Here is an 11,688-nt window from a genome sequence, read left to right as displayed (position 1 = left end):
CATGGGTTGCTGAAGACCTATTCTACCCCGGAATCTTCACGGGACCTGTCGCCATATGTTGTTCTGCTGGTTGGTGGAACAGCAAGCTGTAGTTTGTTTGCAGATCGTAGTGTTCGTCCAGTTGGGTAAAGGGCAGTGAGTTCCTGGAGGTATAATGGGGATAACCCATGGATCGATTTGTAGACAAACATCTCTGTTTAACCATTTCGTGTTTCTTGACAATCCTGACAAACTCATAATACAATGTCATAAGTTATGTCATAGTGTCAATAAATGTTATAGAATAATCGGTACAATTTTATCCTGTTGATGTCATTGTTTGCAATGGGGTCCAAGCATATCCAACTTGCGCTATAGTAAAGAATATTGTACCGTTTATTGTAGCGCTAAAGCCACAATGATGCACGGGTCCCTGGTGCCTGGCTCTGGTCGACTCTGCCAACACAGACTCCCAAGAGGTATTCAGATAATGTCTCTTTGTGTTGAGGATAAAGGCCTCATTTCATGCAGGCCAGCTGGTCGTTTAGAGTGAGTGAGTGAGTGAGTGAGTATGGTTTTACGCCACTTTAGCAACATTCCAGCAATATCGCGGCTGGGAACACCAGAAAAGGCCTTCACACATTGTACCCATATCGGGATCGAACCCGGGTCTTCGGCGTGACGAGCGAAGCTTTAACCACCAGACTACCCACCCGCCTCTTGTCATTTAACGGACGTCAGTTCTTGAAATGTGCGTCCCATGTGGCATTCCGGGGCAGAATAGGGGCTCAATATCCCATAGTTGTTGTGGGAGAGGTCAGTGAGGATTAGATGGTCACACAATGGGTGATTGTGTGTCATCTCACTCCACGGTATTTGTTGTTGTTAATGCTGTCAACCTCTGTCTGCACGGTCCGTACTAGATCATGTACATCTTGTGATAGGACACGTGAAGATTCCGGGGTAGAATAGGTCTTCAGCAACCCATGCTTGCCGTAAAAGGCGACTATGCTTGTGGTCATTGAATAGGCGACTAACGGGATCGGGTGGTCAGGCTCGCTGACTTAGTTGATGCATGTCATTGTATCCCAATTGCGTGGATCGATGCTCATGATATTAATCACTGGACTGTCTGGTCCAGACTCGATTATTTACAGACCGCCGTCATATAGCTGGAATATTGCTGAGTGCGGCGTTAAACAACAAACCAACAAACCAGTGCGTGGAGTGAGTATGGTTTTACGCCGCTTTTAGCAATATTACAGCAATATCACGGCGGGGGACACCAGAAATGGGCATCACACATTGTACCCCTGTCGGGAATCGAACCCGGGTCTTCGGCGTGACGAGCGAACGCTTTAACCACTAGGCTACCCGACCGCCCACCAACAAACCAACCAACAACATCTTGTGATAGAGCGTTGGTATTGGTGACAGCGGCGTATAACAATATCCATTCACTATAACGTCAAAGGATGTTTCAACATTATCAGATCAGGCAGACAGATCCAGCGAGGCACGATAAGGGTCCTTTTTGGTCCACTGAAAATGTCACAAATATTCACTGAAAATTATCAGACACGTTTCAAGGAGATGTTTGTTTTCTTTCTGTCAAAATTCAGAACTTCTGACGTGATCAAATATCAGAACGCTCTGAATAGTGGTCATAATGGTTTGTAAACATTTTCCTCATTTCTGTCATTATTTACGTCCAAAGGGCCCAAATGGGGTTTTATCGTAGCTCGCCATTTTGATAATCTATCGTGATTACCATTCGGATCCATTCGGCTTCTTCCGTTTCCTTTACGATAAGTGACACGTGACATATAGGGGTCGCGGTGAGCCGAGTGGCGCGAGTACACCCGCACTGTACTGGAACCGGATGTGACCTGTAAGGGCAAATCTTTCTCGTGACTTTTCCCATCTTCACACACCTCTATATAGCGAAGAGTAGCACTTTGGACGCTTCTGTATTTGCCGGTAAGTTCGTTATGGGATTACAAAGCGCCAAAACATGCCTTTAATGAAATTACAGCCCGAAAGAGATCTCTGGTAATAGAGTTAACAAGTCACTGGAGTCGTCTACAGTCTTTATGAAGGCTGAACTCAAGACAGACTGGGATTTCTACAGATCAATGACGTCACAAAGTCCCGCGAGAATTGTATTCATTCCACACGCGACGGGACTCTTGTGACATGCCCCCGTAATTGAATTTAGCTGTGAGAGGAAAAAAAAGGAGTTAAATGTTCGATAAATGCCTATTTTAGACGTTTCTGTTTGGTTGGAACAGTTAAGATTTGCAATCGCATATGTATATTATGATGCGTTATATTGAATGATATGCACACTTTTCATTTAAGCAGTATACTAGAATGGCTTAGGATGCTTAACATAAACTACCAGTTAAAAGCAAGTATAAGCTGAAAGATTGGATTTGAGCGAAAACAAACGTTACCAACATGTTATTTTACTGAAAACAGGCGCCGAAACACTGCTAACGTAAGACACGGGTGGCCCAGTCGTATAAGGCGCCGCGATTCGCCAGAAACCTGTGATTGTGGGTTCGAATCCCGGTTCGCCCCGATTATGTTTCTAGGTTTGTCAGCACCATACCCGTGCTTGTGCGTTTCACAGAAGTGGTTAATTTCTGAGACCTGCATCACTTCGGGCTTTCCTCACACATTAAGCTGACACGCCGTGATATAAAGCCCCCTTTACACAGGGCTGCGACCTTTGTGCCACCTTTGAGCGATCAAAAATTGGCCAGGACGCTCACTGGTCGCCTAAACCCAGAAAATCATGTTTCCGTGTAACTGCTCCAGCAGTTGTTTAGTAGTAACTGCTCGAGTTGTTCAACGTCTGCAACCACAATAAAACACTGCAGGTACAAGCCCTCTATTTATAGGTAGGCTGAGGAGGCACGACAGGTAGCTCAAAGGAGGCAGAAAAGAGGCAGAAGCTTTGCCATGGTGTCTCAAGGGTTGCCGTGGTCGCCGAATGGAGGCACGGCGGTCACCACAGTCATCATTCAATGCACGCTGTTGGTCGCCCAAAGGAGGCACAAGGGAGGCAGAAGCATCGCCAGAATAGCGGAATACATTTGCAGCAGAACGCATCTTCTACCTGGCGACCACTCGGGGACAACTGTGCCTTCATTCTGCAACAACAGAAATGCCTGTGCCTCCCTTCTGCCTCCTTTGAGCCACCTTTGAGCAACCAAACTCCTCGGCGACCTTTGTGCGACTGTTTTGAACATGTTCAAAAATTTACGGCGACCATGGCGTCCATTGCGATGTATGAACCTCCCGTGTACCACCTTGGAACGACCTAGGCAACCATTCTGCCTACGTTGAGCCTCCAACGACGACCTGGCAAATTTCATGGTGGCACACTGGAGGCACAAAGCTCGCCATCCTGTGTAAAGGCCCCATAACTGGAATAATGTTAAAAGCGGCGTTAAACCCAACTCACTCACTCACTGCAGCGTTACGGGCGAATGCTGTGACCACCCTTGGCCGCACTTGCGATCTCATTAAGATCTTTTACTCCGATATGATACCTCTCTGTGTAGTCAGGAATCCTATCGGAGAAATATATCTTACATGGAGGTTTCTGTGTAGGAGGACAGAGACACAGACCACATTTACCAAACTACATCAGGAACGAGTATATTCTTGATTAATCAATAGATATGCATTATTAATGTCGCCTCACACGAAAGAATATGATATCAATACAATGTCATGTACACAGTTTTAGGTTAGGTTACAAGTGCTTCGTGTACGCATGTGAAAGATCGGCTCCTATACAAGTCGAACTAAGGAAGTGTCAATCCCTTGTCTGGTCTGATCCAGAGAGAAGATGTTGAACTACACCACAGAACGTCATCATATACACACGTCGTATTGATGCCGATCAGAATAGGTCCAGCCCGTGAAGACCCGGGATAGAATAGGTCTCCAGCAACCCATGCTTGCCGTGAAAGGCGACTATGCTTGTCGTAAAAGGCGACTAATGGGATCGAGAGGTCAGGCTCGTATCCCAATTGCGTGGATCGATGCTCATGTTGTCAATCATTCGATTGTCTGGTCCAGATTCTATTATTTACAGACCACCTTCATGAAGCTGGAATATTGCTGAGTGTGGCGTTAAACAACAAACAAACAGAATAGGTCCGTAATACCACATTCCTGTCGTAAATGTCTGTGTATCAGTATCTGATATTTCAGTCGCCTCTGAAAGCGCCACAATTAGCTTGCAGAGTTGCGTCCCTTAGGCGTGCCAGGAACCTATGATAGGAGGTTCGAATCCCAGATTCGCCCTATGTTTGTTAGCACCACGCCAGAGCCTGTGGGTCTCTTCAAATTGATAAGCGTCTGAGACCCTATCACTTTTGGCTTTCCTCGCACATCATATGATGTAACTCCAATGTTCTGACTGGCGTTCACTCAATCACTTGACCCGTGACGATCCGGGTAGAGAAAATGTCTTTGACTTGCATCTCTTTTGGTTCTCTTCCAACACCGGTCTGACACGCAATGATATAACGGAAATACTGGAATTACCATCCCTTTACGTGCGTTTACTACATTTAATTGTCTGTTTGTTTAGTCAAGTAAACAGTTTGTGCATTGTTCCTAAACCATATTCTGAAGAGCCTCGGGTAATTCGTGCAGCAATACTGTATCGACACACGTCAGCATATAATAGCGAAAAATAGCTTTACAATTCCTCGGGGTTGTGGCCTGAAATCAGCTTTGCTTGTATTTGTAGCGCAGTATTAGTAACGCTATGCATAGGCGCCTCCTAATACGCTGTAAGGAGCCTTGCTGTTCTCAACGGTCAGGCGCCTGTTCAAGTGTCGCGACACTGTTACTTGGATGTTTTAAGTGATTAACACTTGACCGTTTCCTTATCTAACTAGCCTGTGTGTGTCTCATTTCCCCATACATTCTTTTGTCATCCGGATACCCGATCAAGACCTGGTACCTGTGAAGACCCGGGGAAGAATAGGTCTTCAACAACCCATGCTTGCCGTGAGGCGACTAACAGGATCAGGTGGTCAGGCTCGCTGACTTGGTTGATGCATGTCATCGTATCCCATGCGTGGATCGATGCTCATGATGCCAATCACTGGATTGTCTGGTCCAGACTCGATTATTTAAAGACCGCCTTCATGTAGCTTGGCTATTGCTGAGTGCGGCGTTAAACAACAAACAGACAAACAAACACACAATCACTTCGCTTCCAGGTAACACGATTTTGGTGACTTTACACGCACGCTTGTGTAAACCTGAGCAGCTGTGCCATCTTGTTTCCTAAATCAAACACACGATCAAGTATATCGTTGTTAATGTTCACAGATACAATCTATACACTCCAGGTGGCGCTGACAGCTTGTAGAGTACTCTGATGTAGACAGGGATTTGGTCCTAATGTGGTGTATCACAGATAAATGTATGAGGTGACCTGAGGTAAAATGAGGTTTGACATCACGTTAATGATCGTTGCACTAATGTGTGAGTGAGTGAGTTGGGTTTAACGCCGCTTTTAACAGTATTCCAGTTATATCACGGCGTGTCAGCTTAATGTGGGAGGACAGCCCGAAGTGATGCTGGTCTCAGACGTTTACCACTTCGGTGAAACCCACGAGCAAGGGTATGGTGCTGACAAACCTAGAAACATAATCGGGGCGAACCGGGATTCGAACCCACAATCATAGGTTTTCTGGCGTGCCCAAGGGTTTCAACTCTGCACAGCGAATGATGGCGCCTTAGACGACTGGGCCACCCCTGTTCCGTGGACCTACAGACTTTTTAAGCCACATGCCCTTTCAAAATCTTTCAGGCCAAATACTGCAGCCTATTGTGGAAAATAAATAGACACGTGAATGTACTGCACGCCATAAGGGCCCATGCAAATTTGAAACTACGGGCCCGACACGAGATCTACCTGCCACGGGCCTACAGGCAAGCGCTTTTTTCGAACAGTTCCCGATACACAGGGAGTCCGCTTGTAGATGACTCAGTGTCATGCATATCATCTCAAATTAGAAAAAATAAAGCCATTTACTTGTCCGACATCGTCGTCAGCAATGGTAGCCAAGTGGTTAAAGCGTTCGCTCATCACGCCGAAGACCCGGGTTCGATTCCCAACATGGGTACAATGTGTGATGCCTATTTCCGGTGTCCCCCGCCGTGATATTGCTGGAATATTGTTAAAAACGGCGTAAAAACCATACTCACTCCCTCACTATGTTCCTAATGGCAAATAATGTTGAACAATCGTAGCAATAGACTTCATCGTTTAGCATGCTCAGCAAAACGACAAAGAGAATCTTTTCTCAGGATTGAGACACTGCCCGGCTTTTGTCAGTTAAACATCGTAAACATCACCTAGGACCGGATTGTTAGACTCGGCGCCTTGGTTGATTGTGTGTCGTCGCACCCAAACGGCGGGAATAGTTGCTCACACTATCAATCACTGGATCGTCTGGCCCAGGTTCGATTATCTACACCCCTCCATCACACAACTGGAATGTTGATGAATGTGGCGTTAAACAACAAACAAACAAAACGGTGACAGCGTTATGAAACTATAGACACAATATTGGAAAGATAATCCATGGCTTAAGTCAGGTTCCCTGGATTCAGAGTTAGTTTTAGACAGGTCATGATGACGTCATATTCCGCATCACTCGTGTCATTTCATCTTTAATATACAAACCCAACTTTAAAATATGAAAGTGTTACCAAAATATTGACTTTTGTTTAACCAGTCTGCACTCACAGATACTAGTAGTTTACATACAACTTTCTCGCTACCAACAAGCACCCACACAGTAGAGCGGTCAATACCAACAGCTGTTTCCGACCTACTGAACACAATGACAGCTCCCTGGAAACCCTTTGTTCACTAACCGGTCCCCAGATGACTGAGCACACTCCCAACTTACAACAAGCCATGAATGGAAGACATCGATCTGGGCAAGGTGTGTTCAAGTTTGATGGCGTCTTCTTCCCACGTGTGACATTGCATCAGTGGAGCCCGAGCTGTCATTAGATGACATTAAGTAGAATACTGACCTTTGACAAATATAAACAGGGGCGGGTTATTGCCTGACTGGTGTGGTACAGTCGTATAATATAATAATGTGGATGTACTTTTATTGAGGTCAAGTGAAAATGAAATGCATATGAATTGTTACCCTGGGTATGGTGAAGGTGAAATAAGGTTTAACGTCGCATCCTAGATTATAGCACTAATATTGCGACGTGCGTGTGGCTGCTTTTACTAATCCGGACTAATGACGGTTTTATACTGCTAGCACACTTAGATAACATGAATACCCCTCTCAGACACAGTATACTGACTCCAAGCCGACCATTCTTTGTTTTAGCCGCTTAATCCCGAGCGCCAGACAGGGTAACAACAAGTACCATTTTTTACCGTCTTTTGGTATGACGCGGCCGGGGATCGAACCTCAGACCTTCCGCTCTCCGTGCGAACGCTCTACCACTAGACCACGGAGGCGGTCCCCTAGGTATAACATCAGACGGTTATATTTTTGTGTGATTGATCTTGGTCGATGTACGAACGGGAGGAAGAATACAAAACTCCTGATCAGTCGTCAACATATTTTAAAACCAAAACATCAAACGATAAGTAAAAATCGCATGGTCAGTCAAACATTATTTGTTTTATACTTTTCGCTAAAGTATGGGAACTTAGGTAAAACAAGAAATAGAGCCACAAGCTCTGTAGCTCACCTGATTTATATAGAAAAATTAGTGACCATGTTTAAAGTCTAATTGTGACTTTGTGTACAAAGCTGGGATCGTTATGACTAAGTTTCAGGTACTTTGTAGGTTCAGAGTTGTTGAAAATGTAAACGTTACCAGTGGACGGAAAACGGACAACGCGCCACGATGTAAGCTCACTTTCTTTCAGCCAGGTGAGCTAAAGCAATATAAGCCTGCCTGAAGCTAAAAATACAAACAGAAGCCCGACAGCAGTTTGTGATGATTAACAGAAATCTCTTTGTCAAAGCAACCAAACTTGTTCGACAGTTTGGTGATTAATACGAGCGAGTGTGTTTTTTTCTATCTGCATTGGAGTTCTGTCACGACGTAATCCACGTTCGTGAAACCACGGCTGTGATGCCGACAGATCTAGACACATAATCTTGGAGGATTTGCGATTCGAACCCACGATCACAGATATTTCATGGCATCCCTGCGGGACGCAATATTGTAGAGCAAACTGTGGTACCTTAGAGGACCGCACCGCCCGTGTACCTGGGTGAGTGAGTGAGTGAGTGAGTGTTATTTTACACCGCTTGCAGTAATATCCCGGCGGGGGACACCAGAAATGGGCTTCACACATTGTGCCCATGTCGGGAATCGACATGGACTGTATCGTCTTGAACACACCCTCCTCAACACAGGGCAATATGTAACCTAAGCGGGTACTCGATTATATACACACCGTCGTCACATAGCTTGAATATTACTGAGTACGGTGTCAAACAACAAACAAACAAACAAGCGGATCCAGCGGCGGGGTGGGTTTGCAGGGTGTACTTAAAAAAAACATTAAACTGAAAAATTTGGTGATATGTTTACAACAAAAACCAAATACTTCCCGAATGAATTATTTTCATTCATCTGGCATTCTTTTTTTTCAAGTGCACCCCTTTTCCCCAAATCCTGTGCACACCACACCGTCCCTCCCAATATACATATGCGCGCGCACACACAGCTTGTACATGTCATCACAATCGTCCACATAATTCTTCACGTTCTTTTGGCCACACTGACAATGCCATTTCGGCATTATTAATCCACTTATTGATATATCAATGCGTAATTTGATATGCAGTGAGAATGTTGTATGGGGTGTTCTGTGCACTCTCACATATATTTTGCATTTTCACATTCTTCTCTGAGACCATCGTGATTATAGGGATTGTTTATGAAGCGGCATTTTTGTGTAAATAGACTAATGTGTCATAAATATCACAGGCTGTAAATTCGGATTTACCCCTGTCACGTAACATAATGTAAAGGAATGGCATACTGGTGCGTAAAAAATATAGGTACGTGTCGTTCCTTTTATGACCATAGTCATTTTTATTGGAATAATAATATATAAGAACACGACTTATGAGAATGTCATGCGCTTTTGACATACCATCTGTAGTGTGGGCGTGTTTGTCGTGGTGTGTGTTCCGAAGTCCCCGTGTCAATCCTTTCGAGATTGTATGATCAGCAGACACATTCCGACTGTCATTTTCCGATCTAGTAAGCGACGCTCTGATTGGTCGGATGAAAGGTCGTTCTGATGTCACCCGAAAGGCAATCTCACTAAAATCAGATATTAGTTTTGCGGTAGACAGAAGTAAGATCGGTAAGGCGGATCCAGAGGGAGGCTCAATGGGGTCCAGACCCCTCCACCCCTTTTTGAAAACCAAACGTAGTAGTAACAATTGCTATATTTGGGATAACGCTTTCTTTGTAAAGTACAGATTCGAGTACTTTTAGGAGTTGAGTCCCATCTGGGATTCCAACCAACACCGCCAGAGTGAGGTACCTAATCGCCAGCACACAAAGTCAGCGATCTAACCCACTCAGCCACCGAGGCTTCCGATAACTGGTAGTCTAGATCACGTACTTTGTGTACCCCTCTGACAAGTGTAAATTGGCACAGCTCCCATGGCCGAAAGCTATGAACACACAATGCCATTTCGAAAGTGGTCAAATGTAACAAATGTTATATTTGGGATAACACTTTCTTTGTAAAGTGCAGATTCTCGTACATGTTTAGAGAGAATCTGTACTTTACAAAGAAAGTGGGTTGTACACTAACCACGAGCTCCGCCATCAGTCGTTAACAAAAGAAATCGACTCTTGTCCGACCAATGGTCCTTTCGCCTTGATGCCAGATTCCCGTGATGTCGTGCTTGACACCATGCCAGTCGCACAGCCGCCTTGACGTCAGATTCACTTGACGACGTGCTTGACACCCTGTCACTCGTGCAGCCGCCTTGACGTCAGATTCCCGTGACGACGGGCTTGACACCATGCAAGTCGAACAGCCGCCTTGACGTCAGATTCCCGTGACGACGTGCTTGCCACTATGCCAGTCGAACAGCCGCCTTGACGTCAGATTCCCGTGACGACGTGCTTGCCACTATGCCAGTCGAACAGCCGCCTTGACGTCAGATTCCCGTGACGACGTGCTTGACACTATGCCAGTCATACAGCCGCCTTGACGTCAGATTCCCGTGACGACGTGCTTGACACCATGCCAGTCAAACTGCCGCCTTGACGTCAGATTCACGTGACGACGTGCTTGACACCATGCCACTCGTGCAGCCGCCTTGACGTCAGATTCACGTGACGACGTGCTTGCCACTATGCCAGTCGAACAGCCGCCTTGACGTCAGATTCCCGTGACGACGTGCTTGACACTATGCCAGTCATACAGCCGCCTTGACGTCAGATTCCCGTGACGACGTGCTTGACACCATGCCAGTCAAACTGCCGCCTTGACGTCAGATTCACGTAACGACGTGCTTGACACCATGCCACTCGTGCAGCCGCCTTGACGTCAGATTCACGTGACGACGTGCTTGACACCATGCCACTCGTGCGGCCGCCTTGACGTCAGATTCACGTGACGACGCGCTTGCTACTATGCCAGTAGTACAGCCTTATGATCACGTGATAACAACGGACGTGTGACTTTATTCAGCTGATTTGAGCCGATGTCGCACTGTTTTGTCAATCAGGAGACCATGTACCACTGTCGTTGCAACTCGCCGCTAAAGGGACGACGTCTGGTTTGCCTTAAAAGGGCTGATTCTTCCCTTTGAGTCACGCGAGGTGAAATTGGGTTTAACGTCGCGTCCAAGATTATTGCACTTCTATAACGACGTGCATGCGCGCGTGTGTGTTTGTGTGGCTGCTTTTACTAGTCCGGACTGATGCTGATTTATAGTGCTAGCTCACTGAGATACCATGCCGCAGTTTAACATGAATACCCCACTCAGACACAGTATACTGACTCCGAGCCGACCAGTCCTTGTTTTAGCCTCTTAATGCCGAGCGCCAGACAGGGTAACAACAAGTACCATCTTTTAACATCTTTTGGTATGACGCGGCCGGGGATCGAACCCCGGACCTTCCGGCAGATGGCGGATGGATGATGACCGACATGCTTTCAATCGCTCAGGGAGACATACCAGCATTCCAGTAAGTTGCCATCTTTCGGCGTTAATGTCAGTTGCGAAGGCCACATCGTGAATTATCAACACAGAAATAATAGCTTTCGCAATTTATCAAACTGTAACGATGAGAAACACTATTTATTTTTTCATATGATCTGAAGTTATTAATGAAGGTGAGCTGTATTGCCTCGTGGCTCTCGTCTCTATTTAGAAATGTAAGAGGCGAGGTGAGGTGAAATGGGGTTTAACGTAACGTCAAGATTATTGCACTTATATAGCGACATGCATGTGTGTGTGTGTGTGTGTGTGTGTGTGTGTGTGTGTGTGCTTGTGCTGGTCCGGATTAATGCCTATTTTATAGAGCTACCCACTGAGATACCATGCCGCAGTTTAACATGAATACCCTACTCAGACACAATATACTGACGCTAACATATGTAAGACAAATTGATATATTAAACAAGTTATTATAGATAAT

Source organism: Haliotis cracherodii, unplaced genomic scaffold (assembly GCF_022045235.1).
Source record: "Haliotis cracherodii isolate W230 unplaced genomic scaffold, xgHalCrac1.p SCAF_22, whole genome shotgun sequence".
Classification (NCBI taxonomy): Eukaryota; Metazoa; Mollusca; class Gastropoda; order Lepetellida; family Haliotidae; genus Haliotis; species Haliotis cracherodii.
This window is presented reverse-complemented; position numbering follows the sequence as displayed.